The sequence below is a fragment of the Oryctolagus cuniculus genome, chromosome 1 (assembly GCF_964237555.1).
Source record: "Oryctolagus cuniculus chromosome 1, mOryCun1.1, whole genome shotgun sequence".
Classification (NCBI taxonomy): Eukaryota; Metazoa; Chordata; class Mammalia; order Lagomorpha; family Leporidae; genus Oryctolagus; species Oryctolagus cuniculus.
Genome location: NC_091432.1, coordinates 53,375,583 through 53,403,028, shown reverse-complemented (window position 1 = coordinate 53,403,028; position 27,446 = coordinate 53,375,583). Strand labels below are relative to the sequence as shown.

Here is a 27,446-nt window from a genome sequence, read left to right as displayed (position 1 = left end):
GATGGAAAGATGGACAGATGGACGAATGGATGAGTGGAGGGGAGGATGTATGAGTGGATGGATGAAGGGAGGGAGGGTTGGGCATGTGGATGGAGGAGGGGAGGGATTTGAGGAGTGAACCAGCAGATGGAAGACCTCTCTGTGTGTGTCTACCTCTTTCTGTAACTCTGTCTGTCAAATAAATAAAATAAATCTTTAAAAATATTAATATTATAAAAAAAGAAATGTAAATCATCAGAGGCTTTAATTAATAGCTACCATCTCCTGAGTGCATACTATGAGCTAGGGAGTGGAGTGGGCGCTTCACTGGGTTACCTGAGTAACTGTGAGGTCTCAGTACTCAGAGGTGTCAGTCCCCTTACTCTGCGTATGTGAGAGCCACAGCTCAAAGGCGCTGCTGGTCTTGTGCAGCAGGTGCAATGCCAACTTAGAGCTGTGGATTGAGCCTGGGCATGCCTGGGCCATGCTCTAGGGTGGATTGCACTGATGCTGGGAGACCATGAAGCTTTCCTGGACAGGGGTGTGAGTACCGTCACCACGCTGTCAGGCTGAGAATCATATTGTCATATTTTAGTCAGGATCATACTCTACTCAATCTAAACCCTGCCGCCAGTACCGAAGGTGATTGCTCACAGGCTGCATTCGGTGGTAGAGATTCTTAGGAGTACAAGAAATTGTGTGGTTTTGTCAGGGGGAGGCAGAACTTCCCGCACGAGAGCCTGGCTGGGTTTGACCTTTACTTCTCGTAGTTACGGTTGATGTAACCTGAAATCAGGCTGCAGACTGGCGTGGGCACTCTGGAGTTGCTGTGGAGTAAGATGGAGTTCTCCCAAGACTCCTGGGTCACCAGAGCTAATGATGCTGAGTCCTGTTCACATTTCACGCTTGGGTTTGAGCATCTGCTTTGGGAATAGAGATCTGCAGCTTTCACCGGGCCCGGCTCAAAGGTCAGCCCTTCAGAGCAGAGCGGCTCAGTCTTGGGGCACCACTAAGACTCCAAGAAGGAGTCCACGTTTGAACCAGCCAGGTCGCCTTGGGGTGGGGCTGGAGGGAGCACGCCAGGAACAAGTCGGATTGCAGCTGAGTTCATGATCGTGCACTAAACGTCTGTGATGTGTGAGGCTTAGAGATACGGGATTTTGTGGTTTTGCCTTTGAGAAATACCCAGTCACTGAGGAAGAAGAGCATGATAGAAGGGAAGATTGAGCCCTTTATTCTCCTTGTACTTATGGGTTTAATTTTGTTTTCTTCAGTGAAGTGCATCAGGTAACATGTATGCTTCTTCCCAGACCACTCGCCCAGGAGAAGAGACCGTCTAGGGAGTGCCTGCCTGCGGGCAGGTGGGAGGTTGGTTCTGGGCCTCTGCATTCTGCTGTGCTGCTTGCTTTCCTGAGAGGGGCTGGTGACCAGGTGCTGTGAATCCAGGTCAAGATGAAGAAAATGCACTTTTGTCCTTTCTCCAGGCATGCAGCAGAGTCTCAGGTATTCCAGCTATGAGCGATGTGCCGATTGCGCAAGGCTTGAGCATTGCTCACTCCGGAGACACAGAGGCCTGCCTGCCCCGAGCCCTTTGTTCTCCTGGTTGAAAGCAGTTAATTAGCAACCGTCTCCATGGCAACCACCTCCTAGTCCAAAAACATTGTCTAGTTTTTCAGTTTAGCTTATCACACTGTTTACCTGAAGGGCTTTTCACTGCTCAGAGTCTCATTTGAGTTGGCGGCGTGCCTGTTGAGGAAGTGAATTGTCAAGACAGAAAAGCACCCTGGTAGCCAGGAGCCGGCCACAGCCTCCCTGCCAGGCCTGGGCCCTGCCTTCTGGGGAAACAAAAGTTGTGCGTGCCCAACGTTTTCACCTCGATTGTTTTTGCCCGCTATTGTCTCCCTGGGGCCCTGGATGATGGGGCTTTCTCCTCTCCTTTCCCCCGGCTTTCCGAGCCCCTCAGTATTCCCTGTTTGTGGTGTATCTCCATTGTCAGTGGGTCTTGGGTGAAGGACCATGAGTCCCTAGTGGATTGGTTCAGAGCAGCTCTGGCTTTAGTCCTGCCAAAGAAGGGGCTCCTGGCTTGACCTGTGGCTCGGGCTTTTTTCAGTTGAGCAGGTGCGAGAGAGAGAGAAAGGTGACTTCAGGGGAATTCTGGCCTTCCCGTAAGCCACACAGCAAAGATAATAATTTTCATGGCTTTTGTTGCTTGCTGACTGTGTGGCCACGGAACTAGGACTCCTGAGAGCTGTGAAGACGGGAGGCGGGAAAGAGTGCAGATGACCACGATGCTGCTGCCTGGCCTGCCTGCTGATCATGTCGCGGTCTCTCGTGTTGTGGACTGGGGCCTGCTGTACCCCGACAGCAGCCCTGCACACCAGGTTCTGTCTCCACGTTCTGTGTTTTAAAGGTGAGAAGCTGGTGCTAAGGAGTCCTTACCTGCTTGAGGTTATGGAATTCCAGTCCAGGGCCACCACAGTGGAGCAGCATTGTGGATGGGGTGTTAGGGTTTAGGAGGTGTGTTTTCACAGCTTGCAAGCTTCTGGGAGACTCTTGCCATGGGACGACTTAGCATTTATATGTGCATAATCACTTCCCTGAATTAGATCTAGAACGAAGCCCAGCTATATGGTGAGCCTTTCTTGGACTTCTTACTGATAAAATAGTAGAATTTAATTTTGAGGCACGTGCACCAAGAGCTTATGTGAGCATACCTAAATCAATGCCATTTTCTTCAAAATACTAGCTTGGAAACGTGATGCCTTACGATGTGTCTGTTCTTCAGATCTTTATGAGAACGCTTTGAGGGAGAATGTGCTTTCTAAGTTTGTGGCACACACCTCAGAGTGCAAGCCAGCAAGCCCTCCTGAGCGGCGACTCCTGCAGTGTGGGCAGGGAAGTATGCTTCTTCCTTAGGATGGTCCCTTAGACCTAGCACAGGTTCATTAAGAACAGGTTATACCAGACTGGCCTCCTTTTTTTGAAAAGTTCCTAAGCAGAAAATAGTATATGCGACATGTAAGTAAGACATTTGATATATTTTTAATTATATCTGCTTTGTCACAAATAGAGACCTGTTTATGGACTAAATGCAAGGATGGTGATCTGGCCTGCACCTGGTTTCATACCTAAGAGTGATGAAATATGAGATCCTTGTACCTGATGGTTACCACGCTATCTTCTGCCCTTGGGACATTTGGGTCTTGTTCTGGAAGGGATTTATGAAGCCCAGGAAGGGTGAGCATACAAGGACACTTGAAAAAGTATACGGAAAAAAATGAAATGAAAGGAAATTTATTTGGGCTTAAAGGTTTTTGAAGCATGCTTTCTTCTCTTGGATTTCCCATGAACTGTTTGAAGACTCCGTGACTGCATGAGTTTCAACATTTTTGCATTGAAAGAAATGCATCTTTTAATTTCATTTTCCATGAACTTTTTGAAGCTTCAGCATACTTGGTGTGGACCTGCCCATGTTGAAAGAGTGGGTTCATCTAAGAAAGGCTGTTTCAGGAGAATTGGGCTGCCAGAAGCCCCAGGATAGGGCAATAAACATGTGACTCAGCAGTGATAGTGTTGTTTGTTGACTGTGAGATCTGAGAGTTCACGTCCCCGGCTTCTGCAGAAGTGAGTGTCATCTTGGGCTGTGTGGACAGAGGAGAGGAGAAGACTCACCATATTAGGACACGCGCGGAGTCGAGTACCTTGTCTTCCCCATCGCTTCCTCCTTGTGAAGTGTGCCAGGAACCTTTCTGTGTGTTGGGGATATAAGATGGCCCAAAAGAAAAAAAAAAAGAAAGAAAAAGAAAAACGATGGAAGAGAATGTAGACACTTCATCAGAGAACAACTGGATAATAAAGAATGGGAGAAACTTTGCATCACATAAAATCATTGAAGGTGGTTCGGGGGGTGTTTGGCCCAGCTTTGAAACAACTTGGCAAAGATGTAAGATTTTTTTAAAAATATCTGTGAGATGCTCCTGGGTCAACAAATGGCAGCTTCGTCTTGTAGGCTGTAGGTAGGATGGAAGCATCTTAGAGGATAGTCAGATTTGGGCTCAGTGTTTAGAAGGCTACTTTCTAATATTGCTGCAAGAGTGGCTCTACTTGGGCTTTGGGACACATAAGGAGTTGAGGAAGAGCGGTCAGATGACCGTTCTGTGGGGTGCCGTGAAGCACAAGTGCTGTTATAAATTTCCTTCACAGTGTCCAGTTGAGAGAATGCTGTACTCTGTGTGGAAGACAGTTGTCAGAGATGACATCACAGTTAACATGCCTGCTTCATACTGTTTTATTTCTCTGTCTTGGGGACTGGATGAGATCATCTTAGGACGTTAGCGCATTTGTTACTGTATTCCATGGGGTGGGCAGTTTTTACAGGAAATCCTTTTCTTCGGAATCACAGCCCAGGTTCAGTTCTCTGTAGTTATTATCATAATTACGTATGCTGGTGTCTAATTCCTTTTTCAACTTAGAAGTAAAGATTATCTTGGGTATTTCTTAGCCTTTGTCAAAGCTGAGTTATGAAATAATCGTAATGTAGAGATACTGAAGTCAGGCATCTTAGATTGACCCATACTGAGTTTGTTCTTTTTATTTGCAAGATGCTTGATCCCAAAATTGGTACAAATCACCTTGAGTGACAGACGTGATGATAATCTTTTTACTTTGGCAGTTAGGCATCATTGTTTTAAGACTGCGCATGTAGTTTTAGAAATTGAGACGGTGTCTACAGAGTCATGTGTCGTGTGATTAGATAAAAACTAGCACACAGAATCTTGTTGAAGCATTGATTGATAACAACGTGCCCCTTGCGAAGAATTGATCTATTTAAATCAAGTTAGTTTTACAGCTCCATTTGTTGCTTCTGTAGGTTGATGAGGTGGCTGTATGAAGTTTCTTTTGTTTTCTTTCACTAGGAGTTTTTGCTGAGTGTTTTTTAATGCCTGAATTGACAGGACAGTTTATAAGTTTTGAGAGTTGGTGTGAGCTTCTCATTAGTGCACTTAGCATGGCAGCACTTCCCTGTTTGAATGTGCCCAGACCTGCCCTGATATTTACAGAGCCTGAGGCTCCTGTATTTAAGTGGAAATATTTAAAAGTTATAATCAAGTTAATAAACTGTTACATAAAGTTTTCTAACCTCCTGCTTTGACAGATAATACCATCATGATGACTTGGAACACAGGTTCAGATTTAGGGGCTCACCCCTTTGTCTTCTCAGCCTTGGTTGCATTTTTTTTCTTTCTTTTTTTTTTAAGATTCATTTATTTGAGATGTAGAGTTAAAGACAGAGAGGGGAAGAGACAGAGAGAGGTCTTCCATCCACCAAATGGTCACAGCAGCCGGAGCTGGGCTGATCCAAAGCTAAGAGCCAGGAGCTTCTTCAAATCTCTCACGTGGGTGCAGGGGCTAAAGCACTTGAGCCATCCCGCCACTGCTTTCTGAGGCCATCAGCAGAGAGCTGGATCCGAAGTGGAGCAGCTGGGACTTGAACCTGTGTTCATATAGGATGCTGGCACTGCAGGTAGAGGCTTAACTTACTGCACCACAGTGCCAGCCCCCCAGCTGTGTTTTACAGCATGCACCTGGACACTGTGGACTGCAGAAGCAAGCCCTCCTCCATGCCCTGCTCCCCTGTGTGAGTGCCCATGGCAGTGACAAGCTGGGTGTTTGGGAACACACTCAGGGAAGTGGCCTGCCCGGGGGTTCTTTGTTCCCTGATCTAACACGTGACAGGATCTTGACCCTGGGAGACTCTTCATCTTGAAAGAAGGAGTGTGGCTGGAGGACTGAGCAGGGCCCTCCAAAGTCTGGAGGCCAAGTCTGAGGACTCTACTGCTGTGGGTTAAACATAACCAGCTTCTGCGTTTGGAACCCAGTAGTTTCAGTCTAGTGGTTGTGTTAACCCGTGTGACTTCAGCCATTTAACCTTAAATGGTGTAAACATCATCATGATCTGAGAGTTGAGTGGAAGTCATGGTCATCATCTCATCAGGTTTGAGTTCTTTCATGAAGTCCCTACAGCTGTGAAATTGCCTAGGAGAATTGCAGGTTGTGTTAAGCAATCAAAGAATTGGTCGTTTGGCTTCTGTAAGCAAAATCCTGAAGCTCTTTGGGGGAAACGAAATACAAAATATAACTGATAAGAAATGAGCTGAAAAAGAGTCAAAAGTTTCTGGGGAAACAGATTGCACTGCAGCTTGTTTCTAAAAGCGATGTGAAAATACTGAACATAAGAGCACGAACAGAAATGCTATGCTAGTTTTCAAAATAAAATTTCCAAATGAGAAAGTTCTCCATGTTTGCAAAGGTATTTGGAAGCAGTAATGTTTTTGTGCATAGTTGAGTTAATCAGAGTAAGATGAATTTTCTCTCAAGAGCTTTTCAAGTAAAGTGCACTGGTCAACCTCTAGTGTTTTCTTTGCCTCAGACTGTAGTTCTGTTGCTGTCAGCTTAAAGTATGATCTTTTTGGAAACTAATTCTTCATAGGTTAAAGTGCCTTTGTGTGCAGCACACAGTAGGAGGCAGCATTTATGATTCAGTGTGAATGGATGGTTTCTGAAATCAAAGGCTTGGTTCTTCCTCCTGGCCTTGCCACTTCCTGGCTACCTGTGTGACCTTGTGCAGGTTACCTAGCCTGTTAAGAAGTGCTCAGTTTCTCCTCTATAAAATGCACTGAATAATAATATAATAATAATAATAATAATGCCAGTGTTACAGGGTGAATATAAGGTTTGAGAAGTATGGGAGAAGGGCTTAGCATATGGCACATGTTCAGTAAGCTGACACTGTTGGTCATCATCAGCTCACCTGAGAAAGAAAGGCTGGCAGGTTTTTATAAAGGCCACACTTTGTGGTAGAAGAACCTCTCCAGGAGGGCCCGTGCAAACTCCACAGGCTGCAAGGAAAATTTCCCTGTGGATGACCGGCCGTCTGGAGCTTACCTGTTACAGTGAAGCAGGTAAAGCCTCGAAGTGCAGCTCTGAGGGCTGTGCCAGCTCCTGTGGTTGCTGTCCTGGGTGGCAGGTTGTAGCCCTCGTCCATCTGTAGAGGGTCCTGTGTAACCCAAGTCCCTGATGTGATTTATTGCTTATCCATGCAGTGGTTTTGAGGGAAAATCTGGTGTTTCTTTTTCTCTAAATGAACAGTGCACAACCTCAAAAAATAGGAGAAAAGCGTGAGAAGGAAAATTATTTCTGTTTCTAAATGCACTAGTCATCACATTTCCCAGCTAACTTGTGACTGTCATTATTTTTAGTGATTTATGCATAAATAGTCTCCCTTGGGAATAATCAATCAACTCTACTGGCCTTACACGTAGGTGGGGGGAATTCCAGATCATAGCAGGCTCATCAAGTAGTGCCTGGAGAGGGGTTAGGACTGCTTGTGGAGCAGGCAGCAGACTTCACTGGGTGCCATTCCCATGTGAGCTCTACCCTGGCACCTTCTCCAGTTGGGGCCTAGATGACCCCCACCCCTGCCCCCACGCAAGAGTCTGACCTTTCAACAAAGTAGAGGCACCTCCCTGCGCCCTCCTCTTCCTCCAGCCTCTGTTTTACCTTTGTAAGAAGAGAGGCAGTGACATCCAGGGTGCCAGGGGGCTCTGAGAATGAGGTGAGAGGCATCTAGCATGGGACTGCCCAGAGCTGTCATCTCCCCAGCCTATGGTGGTAGAGAGGTAGACAGTTTCCCTTGTCTCAGTGAGACAGCAGGGAAAAATCAGTAAGGACAGTTCCCAGAATTCCTGGACAGGCACAATTTCAGCACTTTTGCTCTAACTCATCCCCATAAAGGTACTTTAAAGTTGTCAACTGTTTTCTTTATCATTCTTAGTGTTGAAAAAAATAACCCCTGAGTTTCCATTTACTTGTCCATCAAATGAGGAGACCAGTTCCCCCTCCTAAGGTGACTGTATAAGGTGGCAGTGATGCAGGTGAGGGTCTGTGTAATTCTCACACATGCAGTCACGGTAGCTGGAAGGGGCTGAAGGGACTATGACATCCTGCTTCGACCTGGAAATTTCGATGCTGAGCACATGTTAAGGAAGGGAACGAAGCCCATCCCAAAGTACAAAGCAAACATGTCCTTCCTGACATGGCATAGCACCGGTGCTCTTCCTTAGTAAGTGTGATCATTAGGCCCTTTCCTGTGCAGCAGTCACAAACAAGTCTGCAGGGCCTGAGGTCACAGAGGGGCAGGCTTCAAAGGGAGGGCCGTGAGCCCTCAGCGATGGGTCCTCGGACACCCAGCCCCACAGATCCACGCAGGTCTCTGGGCGTCCTGTTCTTCGTGCTGGTGAACTCTGCATTCCCTGTCCACAGTGGTGCAGCCTGAAATTGCACTTTGTGTAGAGGCACACTGGATTTAAGGTGCATGCCCCTTGCTCTCCCCACTGACAGCCAGTGCTGTTTGACTTGGTGCTGGCCCCTATTTCTGAACTGGGCCTTGAATGTAGTAGGCATTCAACAAGTGCCAACTGGAGGACTGTCACTGATGTCACGGGTGTCCTTGTGTACACGTCCCCAGCTCACTAAATACCATATTTCTTGGGGCAGTCAGTTGGCCCAATGGTTAAGCCGCTGATTAGGGTGGGTTTGATGCTCACCTCTGGTTCCTGATTCCAGCTTCCTGCTAATGTAGACCTTGGGAGGCAGTGATAATGGCTTAAGTGATAGGGTTCCTGCTACCCATGTGGAAAACCTGGATTGAGTCCCCAGTTCCGGCCCTTGCATCTTCGCCTACCTGGCCATTGCAGGCATTTTGGGCTTGGACCAGCATATGGGAACTCTTGTCTCTGTCCTTCTGTCTCTCCTTCACATGAATAAATAATAAGAAAAGAATTTTCGAGACTATATGTCTTGATCTAACCACAGGAACCCCAGCCCCTCTTACCCTACACAATACAGCTCTTCTTTGTGGCACCACTTAAGCTTAAGGAGGGGCTGCCAACTTCCAGCTTCCATGGCTTCACCACAGGAGACTGGCTGGACAGCCACTCAGGTGCCTGAGGACTTCTGGTTGATGCGAGCCTTCAGCAGAAGAGTCGGGCTTTGCCCTGTATGCCTAGAGCCTGTGCCTGGCAGGTGCACCCTGGTGATGGGACTGCACCTGAGGCTCGATGCCTTAGTAGTGAGTAAAGTGAGGGCTTTCTGAGGATTGCAGGGGCTTGGGAATTTAGGTACAACGTATGAATGCTGGAGCATTTTCTCCATGGAGTCTACACCTGGCAGCACAGCTGTGCTGGATTCAAAGGCTTCTTCTCTTTTTCCCTAGCTTAGGGGTGTATTGTTAGAGCCCTGCTCCCTGCCCACCAGAGAGCTCAGAGCTTTGGGGTTGGCCTCTGACTGTGGCACTGTTGCCTCCCTCTCAGTCTTCCCAGTGTCTTTAGAGCCTCAGAGTTTCTGGTGACTTGAAGGTTCTGAGCTTCCTGCTGAGGCCAGGGCTATGCTGCACACGCAGCTCTCAGAGGGTCCCCGTCAGAGGGCTGGTGCCAAGTGCTAGGCCCTTCATGCTGGCGGTGACTGCAGGAGATGGTAATGCAGGGGGCATAGGGGGCTTCCCTGTCCTCATGGGGAGGGCTTTGGTTACAGAAGTCTCGGTTCTGTGCCCCTAAAGCTCTCTCCTCCCGGTCCTGAGAGGAGCTCCTTAGGACTGTGCGTATTCCCGATCTGGGACTGCCAGCAGTTGCTCCCACTTCCCCAGGCACCTTTGCATTTAGTGATCGTGGCTGGAGGTGACTGCCATGCTGTGGAGGACATTTGCATGGAGCCTCACCCAGAGCACACAGGCTTGCCTGCCTGCCCGCCCCTTGTCTGTTACATGGTTCCGGCAGAATGGACCTCACCTGCAGCTCCATGGTGGGCCCAAGATTGGCACAAGCCAGACAGTTGTGTCTGCCATGGTTGGTGACGACTGCCTCCTGCCTGGTCAGAGCCAGTGAGCCACAGGTCTATCATGGGAATTCTGGAAAAGTAAAGCTTTCTCCTTTGCAGAAGTTTTTAGAAGAGAATCTTCCAGCATTGTGGGGCTGTGAAGTCTGTAGCTATGGAAGGAGTTTCCTTTCCTAGGGAAGCTACTGATGTGCGGGGCTGGTCTCTGGAGCCAATAACTACGCTAGTGGGAGGCAGATATGACGGTGCTATCCAAGCTGCTAGGATAAGACTTAGTTATGTGAGCCCTGAGTCCCCTCAGCCCCCCACCCTCTTGCTTAGGAGCCAGCTTTACTGTTGTTTCTTGGAACATGGTAACCAGATGTGAAGACCCTTCCTGTAGTGAATTGTTGAGGGCTTTCCTGCAAGGTCTTCCCCGAGTCCCTTCTCAAGGCTGAGTATCAGCACCTGTGGGACCAGGCCTCATCCCTTGACCCGGAGTGTGACTCCTACCTTGTGTCCACAGGGCTCACCAGGCCAGAGTCAGCTCCTGAGGCAGGGCCCAGAAGCAGTACCTAGAAAGGAACAGTGAATTGGAATGGATCCATGGATGTTCTCAGAGCAGTGGCCCTGCCTATGGTGGGTCCCAGGACAGATAGATGTATGCTGCTAGGCTGTGTGTGTGTGTGTGTGTGTGTGGTCCAAGTCTGTCTTGTCTGGGAGAGGCTGGGGTATAGTTGGAGGTATAACTTTTCCTAAACTGGGTCAGCAACCAGCAAGAGGTAGTCTCTGCCTATTTTGCTTTGTGATGCTCTTGCCACTGTGGTGCGAAGAGCCCCCAAAGCCCCTCTCCTGTCACATCCTGTGATTGGATGGATGATCTCACGCAGAGCAGTTCTGCAGCAGTCAGAGCTCAGCCCAGGGCCGGAGCCATGCTCAGAAGCGCTGTCTTTATGATGCACATGGGCTTTTGATCTTGTGGCTTTTGGTTTGTGGTTGTGGACTGAGAAAATTGCTTCCTGGGTTTATAAGGACAGTAGGGTAAATGACCCTCCTGCCACCACTTATTCAGTGATGGTTTCCTGGGGTAGGTGCTTGGGGATGGAGGTGAGTGAAAGCAGAGTTTTGGTGGTTAATTGGAAGAGTACATCATAGCATATGTGGCTAATCCCTGCCTGGCATTGTCATTATTAGGATCCTAGAAAGGTGACAGTTAAAAGAGCACTTAACAGTCTTCTGGTGACCAGGGAGATGGGAGTGGTCGGCATGTCTCTCTCCATCCTGTAGGGTCTCTCAGCCTTCTGTGGATGCCAGATCTGTGATAAATATCAGGGATAGTGGAGGGACACACACACCCCGACATGGGCTTTTAAGAAATGATTTTCTTAAGTAATTCTTAAATAATTCAGAATTAATAGTGGTATTCAGTCATTGTCTTAATCTAGTGTATACTATGAAACTTAGAGAATTTGTCAAGAGAAAGCTTAACCCAGGAACTGCTGGCAGCTCCCAGGTTTTCTGGAGCTTCTTTGTAAGTATGAATCCACTGACTTCAGCATTCACTCACTTGCTGTCTTTGGGGAAGTGGTGGCTGAGCTAGAGAATCTCGTTGGCTGGGCTTCAGAATAAGCCATCCCTCTACCCACTGAGTATTTAAAAATATATATATTATATATATATATTATATATATATATAGGTTTATTTATTTCAAAAGCAGAGTTAAAGACATGCACACAGAGATCTTCCATCTACTGATTCACTCCCCAAATGGCCTCAACAGCCAGAGCTTGTTCAGTCTTAAGCCAGGAACCAGAGCTTCTTCCACTTCTCCAACATGGATACAGGGTCCCCAGCACTTGGACCATCTTCCAGTGCTTTTCCAGGCCATTAGCAGAGAGCTGGATTGGAAGAAGAGCAGCCAGGATTCCAACCAGTGCCCATATGGGATGTTGGCACCACTTACCCACTGCACTGCAGCGTCAGCCTCAACCCAGTGGGTTTTTAAATGCAGGAAGAGTCCAGTAGGAAGATGCCCTTTCTAAAGGTGCCTGGCCAGGACAGGAAGAAGGGGCTAATGTGTAGGAGCCTGGTATACTGGAAGAGGTCTGTGGCTAGTGACCATGATGTTCTGCACCAACACTCAGAGCACAAGGTCTTTCTACATAGGGCGAGCACTTACGGGCAGAGTAGCTGGAGTCCCAGTGCTTCTGGTGAAGCTCAGTCGGTGGCTGTGCTGGACAGACATGGTGCGGGGGGAGCAGGCAGACCTCACTGCTGGAGTGCCTAGAGGGAGGGGAGCATTCTGCGGAGCAAGCTTGCAGTGCTGAGAAGCATGACAGAGTAGCAGAGGGAGCTGGAGCAAGTGGGACCAGCTCCTTCCCCTGGGGGTGCTCGGGAGTTAGGTGGAGGATGCCACAGAATCTTGCTGGGTGTTTCTTTGCCCTGTGAAACTAGGGAAATGCGGTCTTTGAATAACCATTGAGAGAGCAGTCTCAGAGGGCTTTAGGGGAGTCAGATCAGGGGTTAGGGTGCAGGAGAAGGATGCACTGGAGCTCACCGTCTGCCCTTCCCAAAGCCCATGTGGACTGTTTGGGGAAAGAATATTTCCCATAGTGTGTGTGTGTGTGTGTGTGTGTTTCATTTTGTATAGCAGCATGTTTAATCAGCAGTGTGATAGTAAAATTCAGAACGTTCTAGAAATGAAGCATGAGGAGCCCAGAGGCCTGTCTGCAAGAGCTGTGTGATATGTAAATCACTGAACTTCTCTGTACCTCAGCGTGTGCCTTTGTGCAAGGCTGGGTGAGATGGAATCCATGGGGCACACTTGGCTTGTGGTTGCTACTGTCTCTGTCAGCTTTTGGGGACCAGGGCTGGGGGAGACAACATGTTGAGTTACAGGTTCACCTATCTCCAGATTGTTTTGGATTTAATTGTACATCATGTCTTTTTTTTTTTAATTTACTTGGTTTATTTGAAGGGCAGAGAGTAAGAGACAGAGCGAGCTTGACTTGCTATATGCTGGTTCACTTCCCAAATGCCTACAATGACTGGGACTCGAGAGCCAGGAATCCAGTTTGAGTCTCCCATGTGGGTGGCAGAGGTCCAACTGTTTGAGCCATTGCCACTGCCTCCCAGGGTCTGCATTAGCAGGAAGCTTGGATTAAGGAGCCAGAGGTGGGTATTAAACTCAGTCTGACGTGCAACACAGGCATTGTAACGGCTAGGCCAAATGCCTGCCGCCTGAGTCATTTCTGAAGGTGGAGGAAAGGGGGGTGGGGTCCAGCCTGGAGCTGATTGCTTTGGACACAGGTTGGAAGGTACTGACCACAAGGCTCAGGCCGTGAACAAGTGCGACAAGGAGGGTACTTCTTTCCCCATTGGCACTGTATCCAGGCTCTCGACAGTCTGACTGGAACAAGCAAGCTGTTGTGGGAGCCTGTCCTCATTCTCTTTACCTCCTGCTTGCTGCGTACCACCCTTGCTGGTCACCAGGGCTGCCATGTGGGAGGCGTGTGGAGTGGCCCCTCAGACAGTGGATGGCATTGTTTGTGCTCTGGGGAAGGAGGGGGTCTGGCAGAGGCTGGGGACCATGCCACGTTCAGATTGGAATAGAGGCCTTGGGGGCTGGGGTGCCCCAGGAGTACGTGTGAGCTGCCATCTTCCATGCACGGTATCCTGGGCCATCGGCCGTGGAGGACTGCTGCTCCCACTCTGGCTCTTGAAAACAGTTTGTTTCTTTTAAATCAGATGTGTCCCTAGCCAGTGGGAGCCTTTAGAAACCATGGAAGTGTGTGAGTGGCCTTTGACCAGCACTGAAGATGGTAAGTGGGACCCTTGATCCTGGAAACCCTGCTGGTTTGTCTAGGGAAGTTCCTAGAAGAGGACCTCTGTGCCTGGGCCAGGAGGGTGCTTGTGGCCTCAGGGAGACTTAAGGAAGGGCTTGTCCTTGTTGAGGATGCCAGGCTTCTGCTCCGGTCTCATGGAAGGGAAGACCAGACGAGGAATGATTTTGAGGTCTAGCAGGAGAAGCACCTCACAGGCCTGGGGAATCTTTGCACTTGGCTCTAATCCTCTTTCAGCAAGAAGGGGTAGGAAGCATGTCACACAGTGAGTGACAGAGCCTGCAATGCTGGCCTCAAGTCCATATTGTGTCACAGCAGTGTCAGTGTGTGCATGTGTCCCCCCACCAGTGAGTGCTGCCTGCACGTGGGCACGGCGCATGTTTTTTTTCTTTTTCTTTTTTCTTTTCGTTCCTCTCGGGAACAGGCACCTAGTGCAGGCTGGGCCCCGTAATGGTTGCTGAGTAAGTGCTTAATGGAGATGGCGCTGCTGATAAGCCACAGTCAAAAGGGAGAGAGCAGGCGAGCCAGCCAACATCAAAGCTGGGCTTTGTTTGTGTATAGGGCTGGGCTTTGCTCTGCAGGCCCCAGCGCCATGTCCTCGAATTGCAGAGAGGGTGCATTGTGTTAGTGTGGGTCTCAAGAGACAGAGTCCGTAGATGTACATGTAAGTACCCGACGGGGCGTGTGTCAGCGGGCTTGGCTAGCACAGCCACAGCAGCCAGCAAGTCCTGAGACAGGTGGTTTGCAGCCTGGAGAGCCCAGGTGGCATGCATGGCTCGGGGCAGGTCCCAGGGCCCCCGAACTACAGACGCTGAGGGCCTAACTCTCAGTCTCAGGCTGAAAGCCCGAGAGTCTGGGGGCTGCTGGTGTGAGTCCTGGTTTCCAAGGCCCGTAGCTCTGTGGTTCCGTGTCCAAGGCAGGAGATGTGTGAACGAGTCCCAGCGCTCAGCGCTGGACACCAGTTCACCTTCGTGTTCAGTCTCTCCAGGACTGCAGCCTACTGGTGGTGCTGCCACATGAAGGCCAGGTCTTCCCTCCTAACTCGCTCAGTCACGTGCTAGTCTTGTTTGGAAACATCCTCACACACACAGCCCAGACGGTGCTTTTCTGTCTTCTTGGTATTCTTTCATCCCCTCAGGTAGACCCCTGAAGTTGACCACAGAGGGTGAGTTCAAAATGGAAGCTGCTTTTCTCCCCTGTTAGTTAGAAGACAGGCCTGCCTGCCTGCCTGCCCAGATAGCAAAGCCATCCCCCTTTGGTGGTGGAGACCCTCGAAGAAGAGAGTGAGCCCCCTCCCACCCCTGGAATCACAGCACTCTCCTTGCCTCAGTGGTTTCCATTTAGTGTTCTTCGAAATACCATGGTGGTGAGACATGTAAAATCATTCAGCGGAGATTAAGAGGTCCACGAAATGTACAAAATGTAAAATGCACTTCAGTGGCCCATGTGTGTTTTGCCTGCCTCTGTAATTAAGACTGGACATGGACATGATGTCCTACCCTGTAACAAGTGTTCCAGGTGAAACACTCGGCTAACAATGACCAAGTAATTAGTAGTTTCAGCAATTGGGTGGTAATTGAGCTAAGTTATCATCCAGGCAGAGGCATGGAGACAGTTTTAAAGGGGGTCTGTATGTGTTTGTATCTGCCAATGTGTGTTACTTGTATAGATAGGACGTAGATGAGGCCAAAGGGCAAAGAAGAAAAGTTCTGATGTAGTTTTAGCACAAGGCACTTAAAAGAGCAGGTGTTGGCAACACCAATGTGTATAAGCTTTTCTCTTACCTTTTTAAAAATGAGTGAATTCTTGTTAATGCACTGGCTCTGGGGAAAAAGGAACGTCGCAAGTTAAGGTCACAAGTGTGACATAAACGTAATCCTTGCAAATCACTTGTTGCAGGACTCCAGGTTTTGATTTGCCCCTGACTGAAGGTTTCTGTTTCTCAGAGTTTGGAGAGCTCTTAGGAACCCAAGCAGGACGTCGGTTGAGGCTGAGCAGCCTAGGGACTACCTGTCTTCTCCTCTCTGATGGGCAGCTGCTGACACACTGATGCCAGTGTCTCGTGAGCCATGCCCCGTTGCACCAGGCTGCCCTTGGGTGGTGCTTTAAGTTAGCCCAGCCCCAGTGCACCCATGTCCTCCTTTTGACTACATGGGTGTCAGACTGCCCACCTTGCCGCCACCATCTCTCATTCCGGTGCGTGTGGGACCACATTCTCCATAGGCTGTCTGGGAACCCCCGAGGGGTTTTGGAAAAACACCATGAGGATGGTTTCCTTACACATGGTCCGGTTTTCAGGACACTTGAGCCAAGATTGTTGGGCATTTTCCCTGAAGCCCCTTTTGTTCTGCTCATTTATTTTCCAGGGGATTTCAGGTTTTGTTGGATGATTTATCTCGCTCAAAACTGGTATCCAGTGCTGAGTGCTGGGATTCACACATGTGACTCCTGCCTTGGACTCGGAACCACAGAGCTGCGGGGCCTGGGAAGCCAGGACTCACACCAGCAGCCCCAGACTCTCAAGACCGAGAGTTAGGCCCTGGGACCTGCCCCGAGCCATGCATGCCGCCTGGGCTTTCCAGGCTGCAGACCACCTGTCTTGGGACTTGTTGGCTGCTGTGGCTGTGCTAGCCAAGTCCGCTGACACACGCCCCCATTGGGTACCTACAGGCACATCTACGAATTCTGTCTCTCCAGACTCAGACTAACACAGTGCGCCCTCTCTGCAATGCGAGGACATGGCATTAGAGCCGTATACACAAATGAAGCCCAGCTTTGATGTAGCCCGTTTCGGTGTTGTTGTAGTGGCTACCAAGCCCTGTGGCCCTGTGTGATTGACAGCGCTTGGTTTATTGGGGGCATTTCCATGTTAGTGCTGTGGGCTGGTGCAAGAAAGAGGAGGAATTGAATTCCTGCACTCAATGCCAGCTGCAAGTGAGAGGGAGAATTTGCACCCTGAGGCCAGTTGTTGATTGGGGAAAGTGATGTCAAGATGAGCGTGACCTGGCTTCTGCTCTTGAAATGCCCAGTTTAGTGGTGGAGACAGAGCGGGACCCACATCACTGCAGTATTTTAACCAGAAAGTGGAGAACCTGGAGCTGCTATGCTCCCCTCTCTTCTTCAAGATGCTCCCTCTGGCTGTCAGGACAGCCTCGCCAGCGGCCCACGAGCTTGGAAGGGTGTTGGTTCCCACGTCTGGTGCACACTTCCCCCCACACCTGGGTGACGTTTATGCGCCCTGCGTGATTTGAGAGAAGCACCCATCGTGTCCACCAGTGGCCCATCAGCCATGCCTCAGGCCAAGTGCTCTGTGGGTCCACACCACTCCGGACACTCTGGTCCTTTTCAGGCCTTGCCCTGTTTCAACTGCATTGTGTTCTCCGCCATGCTGACACTCATACGCTGTCAGCCCTCAAAACCAGACATTATAGTCAACCGTTAACGTTTTTGGAATAAAAACACAGCAGAGCAGGGATGCTTGAAATCATTTTTCCGTTGTCTAGAAATTAGCAAATTTTACCTGTGGCGAGGATGGGGTACCTTCGTACTGTGATCAGATCCATCTAGCCAGAAGGGGGCTAGATTGCTGGCCCTGAGATTTTCCTGTGCTTGTTTATGGAGAGAGGCTGGCATGGTTGTGGGTTTGCTGCACCTTACTGTTGTCATCTGCTGGATGTAAGCGTCTTCCCTCTGAACCCACATCGGTCACATGCTGCGTTCTGTGCCTGTGGGTGCCGGGCCTCTTCAGAACAGTCGCCTTCACCATACATATGCCTCCCAGAAACGAGTTCTTGATGCCCCCCAAATGAATTATGAAAAGCTTTTCATAGTAATATAATTGATACACTGTTGGCCACACTTATAAAAAAATCAATGTAACGCATCCATATTTCATGAGTGCCCACGTTGCCAGCTCCTTGTGATGGGACCAAGCTATGAAGAATGAGGATTGTTTGACTGTAGCCTCTTGCATATGGACACAGTGCCAAGAAAGAGAGTTCGGGGTTGACTTGAAAGTTTCAAGTGCAGCAGGGCCATTGAGAAACAATCCTCTGACTCATGTCAGATTGTTATAATTATTTAATGCCCACAATGCCTCCTTGTCCCCACGGATTTATACTGGAGAGGTTTCTTCCCCACACATTGTGGTTGTTCGCTGCAAAGAAAGCGGCATTTGTTTATAATGACATGGGGTGTATCTGTATGGCAAAGAAAACACTGCAGATCCTGTCTTACGAAGGAGGCAGGAATTTGGCCGACGACCTATAGGAAATGGGGAGATGTGCTGTCATTGCTTGTCATAGATGGGGGCTGTTGCATCCAATAACCATTAAACACCTTTTGCTTGTAACCTCTGTCCCATAGCCTCGTTAGGGTGAGTTTGACTGCTCCCTTGCCGTCTGTGTTGCACAGCTGGTGTGCCGGGGCACAGGCCTGCTGACACCTCACCTGTCTGCTAGAACTCCTTTCTCTGGGTTCTGCGCCCTGCCCCTGTTCCAGGTGGCTTCACCAAGCAGCATTGTCTCTGGAGCCACTGTGAATGTTTTCCTGCAGAGCACTTGCGTGTTTGAACAGTTCTCATGTAGCTGAATCTGATTGTACTCTTTGAGAGAAAACTGGAATTTTTCAGAGACAAAAAACAAGATGGAGGAAAGAAGGCATTGGAGCCTCTCAGGGGGCTGTGTCTGGTGTGGAGATCAGCAGCCATGCTAATGACCAAGGGCAGGGGGCCCAGCCCCTGGGGAGGTGAAGGCCCTGCCAGTGGGAGGGAGCCGGCAAGTCCAGTGCCTCAGAACTGCCCCTCTGTCTGTGCCTTCCTGGGACACCCTCCCCCTGTTCCCTGACACACAGCTCTCATAATTGCCTTCGCTGTCAAATGAGGTTCAATATCAATGGGTTTCTCAAGCTTAGAGGGCGACAGGGAGACATTGAGCCAGAGTTGTGTGAAATTGTCCGGAGGCGCTCACAGGCTGGGGTGTGCAGATGCAACTCATAATTGCACCGGAAATGCTTGCAACCTTTGTCATCTTTGGTGGTGGAAATGAGAAAATCTATGTGAGCCAGCTTAGTGCTGACTTGGGACCCATACTCAGGGACTGGATCCTCTTGGGTTTTGCAGAACTACAATTAGAAAGCAGACACAGAACATGGGCCACAGACAGTGCATTTTTGAACCTTAAATTGGGGCTCATGGAATGTTCAAGGGTTTTTGTTCTTGCTACTCTCTGGTTCTGCAAGAAGTCTCGAAGTCTGTAAGAACTTGGAAGCTTTGGTAGTTTTGGAGGCCAGAGGACCTGTGCTTCAGAATTGGAGTTGTCCTGGAAAATCTGGAACGTGTGCTGACTGAAATTCACATAGTGGGATACTGAGAGGGATGCAAATAATGAGCCTATTAAGAGAAAAGTTTGCATTTAATCATCTTCCTCTTGTACTAGTGACTGGGCAGTGCCATCGTCACCATTTACTCCGGTGCTTGTACAGAGGTGATTTCTTTTCAGTTAAAGTTTTGGGGCCATTGTGTGGCACAGTGGATTAGGCTGCTGTCTACGATGCTGGCATCCTGTATCACAGTGCCAGTTTGAGTCTTGGCTGCTCTGCTTCCCACCTGGCTCCCTGATAATGTACCTGGGAAAGCAGAAGATGGCCCAAGTCCTTGGAATGGAGTTCTTGGCTCCTGGCTTCGACCTGGCCATTGCAGCTGTTTGGGGAGAGAACCAGAATATTAGAGATTCTCTCTTTCTCTCTCTTTTCACTCTGCATTCCAAACGAATTTTAAAAATCTAGAAAATAAAATTAAATAAAAATTTTATAAAACTAGTATTTATTCTGTAATTCTTTAGTAGTACATTTATGTCATAGACACTTCCATGGGTGTGTGTTGTATTTTCCAGTTCAAAAAACTTTATAAAGCAGTCTCAGTGTATGGTGTGTAGGCCCCATTTTAACCCATTTGAAATGATGGGGTAACAACACATGCAAGGCTTCCTGATGTTCCTGTGGTGGATGGACTCTGCGGCTTCTCTTTTCTTACCCTGCGAGCCCCTTGGGGGTGGGGCAGCTTCTCTCTCTTCCTGGAATTAGGGAGCTGCCGGAGTGGCGGGTCAGGGAGGGTTCTGTGCGCTGTGCTGTGGCGTGTGCACACACGGGGCAGAGGTCTGAGGTGGGAAAGTATGTGTGGGGCCTGTGATGCGACCGGACTTGAATTGGAGGATGCTCAAAGCTCTTGTCCTGTGGTGATTTTCTTCAGCCCATAAGACACTGCTGCTCTGGGGGAGTGGGAAGTGGCTTCATCCCACAGCATCATCATAGCTGTGCAGCCCAAGAGCTGTAGGCGCCTGCCCTTGCCCTGTCTACCCAGGGGGCGTCGGCAGATTGGGTCTCCAACAGTACTTTGTTCCCTGAGAAGAAAGGCGCAGTTGTTTTTCCTTTCTTCTTCTCCCGCCCCCAAAGCGTCCTCCTTCTCACCCAAACCATGATCTCAGACCTTAGGAGTTAACAAATCAGACTTGTCCCAGAGATTGTTTGAGATCAGTTGTCTACAGTAGTGATGAAATCAAAACACTCTAGAAGACAACTTTGGAGTAGGAACTTGCCAGGGTCGTTAGACGTGCTTGGGTTGAGAGAGGAAAAGCGATTATGTGAGAAAAGCAGAATACAAAGTAGTGCCTATTCCACAATCCTGCCTACTCTGTCGGGGGATAAGGACTATGAGGGAACTCAGACCAATGGAAATCCTGGGTTTATTTGATCTGTGTCGGACTGTGAGAGCCGTATTCCCAAATTGAAAACACTCTGTGATTTTGTTGTACCATTGAACTTAATCTGAAATGGCCAGAAATCAATCTGGACCTCAAGCTGGCACCCCAGGAAGGTAATCTATCTATACCCCATCTGCCCTAACTTCAGGGGGCCGCTGGCTGAGAAAGGGCTTTAAGGAAGCAAAGCGTTTATAGCCTGCTGGGGCCCTGTACCACTCTGTATTCTTGTTGAGCCTTTGCATTGGTCTGTCTGCTGGCCTGTTTGCCCTCAACAGGGCAGGTGGATCCCCCTGCTGTCCAAGTCTTCAGGAGACAGAGCACCTGCTCTCCCATTTACCGTTCCTCTGTTGCATCCAAGACCCGTTTCTCGTTAGGACTCCTTGTTTCAGGGCTGCAGCGTGACAAGCCATTCAGTAGAAATGTCTGAGATGCTGCTTTCTCTGTTTATTTGCTAGGGAGACAGACAGAGAGCTCCCATCTACTAATAACCATGAAGGCTGGCCCTGGGCTGGAGCTCAGAGCCAGGAGCTCAATCCAGGTCTTCTATGTGGGTGGCAGGAACCCAGTGTCTGAGTTATCACTGCTGCCTCCCAGAATGGGCATTAGCAGGAAGCTGGAGGCAGGAGCTGGAGCTGGGAATCAAACCTCAGCACCTCTTACCCAGAGGGCCAAATGCCTGCTTGAGATACTACTGTGGAAGCATAGGATTCTTCCAGATTGCTGACTTGCACCTCCCCCTTTTTTTTTTTTTTAAAAAAAAAGATTAATTTATTTCAAAGGCAGACTTACAGAGAGACAGAGGCACAGAGAGGTCTTGCATCTGCTGATTCACTCCCCAGATGGCGTAACCATCAGAGATGGTCTGATCTGGAGCCAGGAGCTTCTTCCAGGCTCCCACAGGGGTGCAGGAGCCCAAGGACTTGGGCCATCTTCCACTGCTTTCCCAGACCATAGCAGAGAGCTGGATCAGAAGTGAAACAGCCAGGACTCAAACTGGTACCCATATGGGATGCCAGTACTGCAGGTGGCAGCTTTACCTGCTATGCCACAGCCCGGCCCCTGATTTGCCCGTCTTTATATGGAAGTGAGGAGTGTAGATTTTTTTGCATTCCAGCCCAGTTCCACCAGTTATTATTTTTTTTGCCTGGAACCCTAGTCTAGTTACCAAACCCTTCAGAGCCTTAATCTTTAAGGGGAAAAAAAAAAGTGCTTACTTGGCAGGAGTCAGGTGTCATTATGTAACACGTCTTGCTGCCGCTTGGCAGGCCTACGTTCCATATCTAAGAACCATTTTGAGTGCTTTAGTTCCAACCTTTCCACTACTGTGCCTGGGGAACAGCAAATGATGGCTGAAATACTTGAGTTCCTGCTGCCTACACGGGAGGCCCAGATGGAGTTCCTGGCTCCTAGCTTTGGCCTGGCCTGGCCCTGACTGTTGCAGTCATTTGGTTAAGTGAACCAGCAGATGGATGATTTCTCTCTCTCTCTCTCTCTCTCTCTCTCTCTCTCTCTCTCTCTCTCCCCTACACCTTTAAAATGAATTAAAAAGTAAATCTTAAAAAATGCTTAATTGGGTCACATGCTTATACATGTGAAAGCGTTTAGAATTTGTGAAAGCTGTATCCCTCCACCCCCAAAAGAGTATTTTTTATTAATAATTGCATTATTTTTTGGATCCAGAGGAGAGTTAGCCTGTCAGCATTCAGTTTCTCCATCTTTCCATCTGTACAGTGGGCCATCCACTGAGGCCTTCATTGTGAGTTCCCTCAACAATGAGAAGCCTTGTCTACACTGCCCTGGGTTAGAATATCTTCAGGATGGATATTGAGTGCCGCCTCTGACCTTATAAGAATCTAAGGCGTGTGGGTAGGACTGGGGCACCTGCAGTCATCGGCTTCTGTAGCGCGTTGCCTGTGGCTGAGCTTGCAGGCTGCTTCCGATTTCATTCATGACCTGTCTCTTTGGGTTGTGTTTGGCCGTATGGGCTGGGATCTAGTTCTGAGTGAGTGATTGGTCACCCAGTGCCCTTGTTAGCTTTCTGTGTTTGTCAAGGTTGCGCCACTGCTCATGAAGTTAGTAAACAGCGTGGGAATCCTAGCACACAAGCAGGGGACCACTGACAGTGTCAGTCTAGTCCAGGCCGTGGTAGCTCACACAGCAGGAGAGCCCTGTTTGATGTGGGAGCAGCGGGAACCCCGTGCCAGGGAGGCCCCTAGGGCCAGTAGTCCTTGCCTTCAAACCTGCCAGCGTGGGTGGTGTGGTGTCAACCTAGTCGGTCATCTCTTTGCACCAGGTTTTTCATGCAATAGCTTAATTACAAAACAGGAGGATTAAAGCGGAGAAGCTGAATTTTTAGCAATTAGTTCCATGAGAGGAAAAGTATTTTTGGATTTACTAGTTTTTTCCTACATGTGTAATGAGGAAACTTCATGTAATTTCATTATCTTAACAATATTGTATAATTCCTACTTTACATAGATGAACTTGTTTTAATTCTAACACATACCCAACAATGTGTGTACTCTTTTTTTTTTTTTTAAAGATTTATTTATTTATTTGAAAGAGTTACAGAGAGAAGCACAGACAGAGAAAGAGAGAGAGAGGTCTTCCATCAGCTGGTTCACTCCCCAAATGGCTACAATGGCTGGAGCTGCACTGATCTGAAGCCGGGAGCCAGGGGCTTCTTCCATGTCTCCCATGCAGGTGCAGGGGCCCGTGGACTTGGGCCAACTTCTACTGCTTTCTCAGGCCATCGCAAAGAGCTAGATGGGAAGTGGAGCAGCGGAGACTTTAAATCGGTGCCCACATGGGATGCATTGCCGGCTGCAGTGCCGGCGTTACCTACTACATCACAGTGCCAGCTTTCAATGTGGATACTCTTACAATCCCGTTTAATAGCCTGGGGAAACTGAGGGTAGAAGTTAAAACTAGTAAATAGAAGAGCTGGGATTTGAACCAGGGAATCCTGCTTCAGGGTCCTTCATCTTCACCACTTGATGGCTTCTCACTCGGCCACATGCAAAACTGATGTGTCCTTTGGGGAAGCTGAGCCCTGAGCTGGGCATCAGGATGCAGCGTTCCAGAGGCAGAAGACTCGTCCCGTGCCCTGGGGAAACCATGGTGGTGACTGACATCTGAGCAACCCTGAGCTTACGTGTGGAGCCTCACAGAGACAGCCTGTCTCCCTACACTGTGGGTACCTTGTACTCGCAGCACTTGAGGGACTGTGCCTTTGTGTCCTGGGGATACCACTGACCAAGTTCACATGGTTCTGTTTACCTCCATGCAGACCTGTGCTTTTCTGTGCAGCATGTGTGGGCTGTGTTCCCTGGTGTTTTACCCACCCACCGACACACACTCATACTCACACACATACACACTGATACACACACTCACACTCATGCATTCTCACATATACTCACATACACACTCATTCATACACTCTTACACACAACATATACTCATGCACACTCACACTCATACACATTCACAACCATACACACATTTTCTCACACTCATGCATACATATTCACACATTCACAGTCACACATTAATACACTCAAACTCATACACACACTCATACACACACTCATACACATTCTTATACAGACTCACAAATCATATACATTCACTCAAACACTCAAAACACACGCACTCATGCATACACACTCATACACATACTCACACTCATATACATTCACACTCATACACACGTTTTCTTATTCATATACACATACACTCATACACACTCATACATTCACAGTCACACTCATACACATTCTCACATACAAACTCACAAATCATACACACTCATACACACAACACTCACACTCATGCACACTCACACTTATACACATACTCTCACTCATACACTCACACTCATACATTAACACACACTCACACACACTCATACACTTTCAAACACCCCTTTCTTGCTGATTATCGCAAATTCTGAGGAACCCTCAACTACAGGCTCTTCTGGAGGATCATGGGTTTTATTTTTTGACTCCATCATACTGGCAGGGCCAACCTAGAAGTTCAAAGATTGTAGGAATGGGTTAAAAAATGGCTTCACAGAAAATGTTCAACTGAGTTTTCATGTCTTTTTTTTTTTAGATGCATTTATTTATTTGAAAGTCACAGTTACAAAGAAGGAGAGGAAGAAAAAGAGAGAAAGAGAGAGAGAGGTCTTCCATCTGCTGGTTCACTCCCTAAGTAGGTCACAGTAGTCAGGGCTGGGCCAGGCTGAAGCCAGGAGCCAGGAGCTTCTTCCAGGTCTCCCATGTTGAGTACAGGGGCCCAAACACTTGGGTCATCTTCCACTGCATTCGCAGGAGCCTTAGCATGGAGCTGAACCGAAGTGGAGCATCAGGGACTCAAAGCGGCACCCATATGGGATGCCAGTGCTGCAGGTGGCAGCTGTACCTGCTGTGCCACAGTGCTGGCCTCTTTTCGTGTCTTTTTAAACAACTGCCCAATTGGTGTGGAACCTGTGGCCAGACACTCATTGGCTGAACATCACTATGATTCTTCCCCTTTGTTTACTTTCTTTCTAACTGTTACTCTAGAGAACCTATGGGTCAGACTTCTCACATACTGGTCCTCTGTCAGTTGCAGTATAGACAGACCGGCTCTCTCAACAGGACAGATGCAATCAGTGAAGTAATTGTTTTGGGGGCACTGCTGTGAACAAAGTGCAAATTCCACTGCCAGATGAAGGCTCTGCGGGTGATAGGGTATTGTGTTGCTCTGCCAGGGGCTGCAGCCTCCCATCTTCAGCTTTGTGGAGGAATCTTAATTCTGAGGAGGACAAAGAAGGCGTGGGCCTGGAGAGGCATAGTGCTTTGTCCAGGACCTGGGGTGCAGGTGGGCTCATGCCCATCCCTTCGACTCCTCCGAGCAGAACAGGGCAGAGCAGAGCAGAGCAGGAGCGCGAGAGCTGCCGCAGCCATACCACCTGCCCGGATGATGTGCAGCGGGGCTCTGTGACAGGAACTTCACTTTCATGAGCATCCTCACTCCGATATCAGTGTGGTTGCACAGACAAAATTAGCATCCACATTAGTAATTCCCAACCTGGAGAACCATGCAATTATCTCATGATTTTATTTAATGACTGTGCTTTTTCAAAGCTTATTGGGGTAATCTTCAGAGTATGTCCTGATTACATGTTGTACGGACTACTTAACAAGTGAACTAAAAAAGCAATTCAGAACCTAGCTCCAGTTTAATTTATAGTTTTTACATTTCAAGACAACATTCTTACTAGGTAATTGTCCAGTATTTTTTAAGAAAATATGTCAGTGTTCAGGTGCTTTGCAGATTCTGGTCCCCCAGCATACCTCACCTGCACTAGTAACAGTGAAGAAGAGGGAGCCGCTGTCTTGTTCCCCCTTGCCTTGCTAATCAGGCCATCTCCGAGCTCTCAGGAAATGTTTAATGAAGAGTAAGACCGCGTCCTGCTTTTATGTGACACTCAGGGTCTTTTCTCAAGGCCAGCCAAGTAGCCAGCACTTGCTGGTTATGTGATCCTGGGCAGCTGGCTTGACTTCTGAGCTCTGATTTCCTTGCCTATAAAACGTTTCCACTTTCCAGGCGAGGCCTTGGTGAGATCATTCCATGAGAAGTGCCTGGTCCCTGGAATGCATTGTAAGTCATTCAGAGGCTGCCGCACAGGTCGGGGGGAGGGTGCTGGGCCTCTTTCCCTTTCCACCAGGAGAAGCTTCTTCTGATTGGGCCGTGCAGGAGGAAAGGGAGAGCATACGCTTCTTTGAAGTTGATGATTAAGTTCTTCTGGACCATTGTGCTGCGGCAAGCTATGGATGGGGGAAAGTGCAAGGCTGGGACAGGCTCTCATGCTCCCGGGCAGACACTTGAGTGGTGCTGAGGATCTATATCCAGTGTCAGGTTTTCTTACCCAAAGTACCAGGAGCAGCTGAGGGTGCATTTCCTTGGCACAGGGTTATGGCCGCAAGAGAGAAGAGGGGTGCAGAGGGCGTTAGAGCTGAGCCTGGGAACTAAGGCGCTGCGTCCCTGAAACACAGGGTATTTGTTAGTGCGGGAGGAAGCACAGGGCTCACAGGGAGCATCTGTGTGTCGCTAGTGTTCCCCTTCAGCAGGCAGAGATCCACCGACCTCACTTCCGACAGGAGGGGTGGATTCTAGTTCTTGGGAAACTTAGTGGCTGGACCCATTGCCTTCTCTGAGACGCTGGAACATGACAACTTCTGTGAAGTGAGGGAAATGAGCTGTCGTTCTGCCACATTTCCAACTTCTTCATTAAAAAATAGATTTATTTCAAAGGGAGATTTGGATTGGAATGGAAAGGCCAGGATGTAAATCAGCACTTGGGTGGGATGCTGGCGTTGCCGGTGGCAGCGTAACCCAGTGTGCCACACAGAGCTCAAGTTCTTCATTTCTTGCTCCCCTCTTTGGCTACATTTTAAATTCCTTGGGGTCAGTGTCGAGGTGTAGCAGGTAGGGCCGTCACCTGCAATACCCCACCTCTTACGGGCGCCAGTTCACGTCTTGGTTGCTCCCCGCTGATGGCCTGGGGAAGGCAGGAAAGGATGGCCCACGTGCTTGGGTCTCTGTCACCCAGATGGGAGACCCAGGTGAAGCTCCTGCCCGAGACCACTGTGGAGTGAGCCAACAGATGGGAGATATCTCTCTGTCTCTGCCTTTCTCTGTGACTCTTTCAAATAAAAAAAAATCTTTGAGATTTTTTTAAAAATTTATTTTCACTGGAATCCTGTTTGTGATGTCTAGTTCGCCTATGCATCCGTTCATCCTTCCCTTTTAGGTGTATTGTGCTGTTCGATAGAATACATGAAATAAAACTAACTAGATATACATGGTGGCTGCTGGGTTCTACTCACGGGGTATCCAGCCATTGCCAGCAGACTTGTCTAGTTGTGTTAACAGTAGGCATTCGAGCAGGTACTGTGATTCCGTGTAGAAGCTGCATCTAGCATGCAGGTGTGCATGGGGAGGGTG

At 48.8% G+C, this 27,446-nt stretch overlaps 1 protein-coding gene and 1 long non-coding RNA gene across 21 annotated transcripts in view; both read left to right on the top strand.

The window, feature by feature from the left end:
• TEAD1 (TEA domain transcription factor 1) overlaps positions 1–27,446 on the top strand; it is a 281,048-nt gene that overhangs the window by 137,145 nt on the left and 116,457 nt on the right. The window lies entirely within an intron of this gene.
• On the top strand, positions 1,290–3,808 carry LOC127492336 (uncharacterized). The gene is made up of 3 exons (XR_011388404.1): positions 1,290–1,482; positions 2,216–2,389; positions 3,050–3,808. It is a non-coding gene; the product is annotated as an uncharacterized lncRNA (long non-coding RNA).